This window comes from Neomonachus schauinslandi, chromosome 1, assembly GCF_002201575.2.
Source record: "Neomonachus schauinslandi chromosome 1, ASM220157v2, whole genome shotgun sequence".
Lineage (NCBI taxonomy): Eukaryota > Metazoa > Chordata > Mammalia > Carnivora > Phocidae > Neomonachus > Neomonachus schauinslandi.
Genome location: NC_058403.1, coordinates 9,003,869 through 9,005,001, shown reverse-complemented (window position 1 = coordinate 9,005,001; position 1,133 = coordinate 9,003,869).

Below are 1,133 nucleotides of genomic sequence, written 5' to 3'. Positions count from 1 at the left end.
TCCAGTTTTTATAATAGGTACATATTTGCTTCTGTGATATAGAACACCTGCTGACTTCCTCGCAGTGGTCCTGAATGTTCACTGACAGGCATGAGAACGCTATGAAAAGTGTAAATCCTGAGCCAAGATCTAAAAAGTACTAATTAGTACACACTATGTATAAAAAACCATTCTTAGAGGGAAGTCGATAGCCTAAAATATTTTTATAAAAAAAAAAAAGGTAAAGACTCTTAATTCAAAATGGCCAACTGAGCCCAAAAATTCATCTCCCATTCCTCCCAAACCCCATTAAAATGACAGAAAAGCAGCAGAATAAAAGAGTTAAACACCCACCAGAAAGAGAATGGATAAGGGACATGTCTGCTAAGAGATTCAAACACATTCTGGAAAACTGCAGAGGGCGGTCTAAGGCAGGCCCCACTCTCTCCTGTACTTAATGACTGAACTTCCGTTCCATAAAAATCACAGGCTGACAGCGTCCCGACTGCCCCTCCTACTCCCGATTCCCTGGTCCCTAGGAAGTGAGGCCAAGAAGGGGAGAAGCAGCATCACCTGGGGCCTCTGCCCGACATGTGTCTCAGCGCCTCGGCCCTTCCGCTGGGTGGGGGCTCAGGGCTGATGCACAGGGCGTCCACCCCCATTCCTGCCCAACAATCTCCTTTCCAGATTGGAAATCAGAACCAAAAAATGTGACGTGGTCTGCTCCAGCTCAGTGCAGCTGCAGGTGAAGCCCAGCTGAGACCCAGGCCAGCCCCACACTCCCCCGTACTCCCCACCCAAAGCCACCCACCGCCAGCTAAACCCGATGGTATCGGAACATAATAAACATACGACTTCTTGCCCTTTTATAGGTGCTGAGTCAGAGGGGAAGTAGGACACTGAGCCAAAGGCCACACACGGAACCCCTCACAGCCCCCTCTCTCCTTACCGTGCAGTGCCTTCCTCCTACTTCTTCCTGCAGGACTGTGGTCTGTTTTGAGAATATCAGAGGCACTGTGAGGATGGCACATCCATCTTCACTTACAGCTCCGGAATCCGCAGAGCCCACCCTGCCCGCCACAGATACCCTTCAATGTCTGAGAGCAACCACCACTCCATCCCACAATCAAAGAAAGCAAAAGGAGTAGGATTCA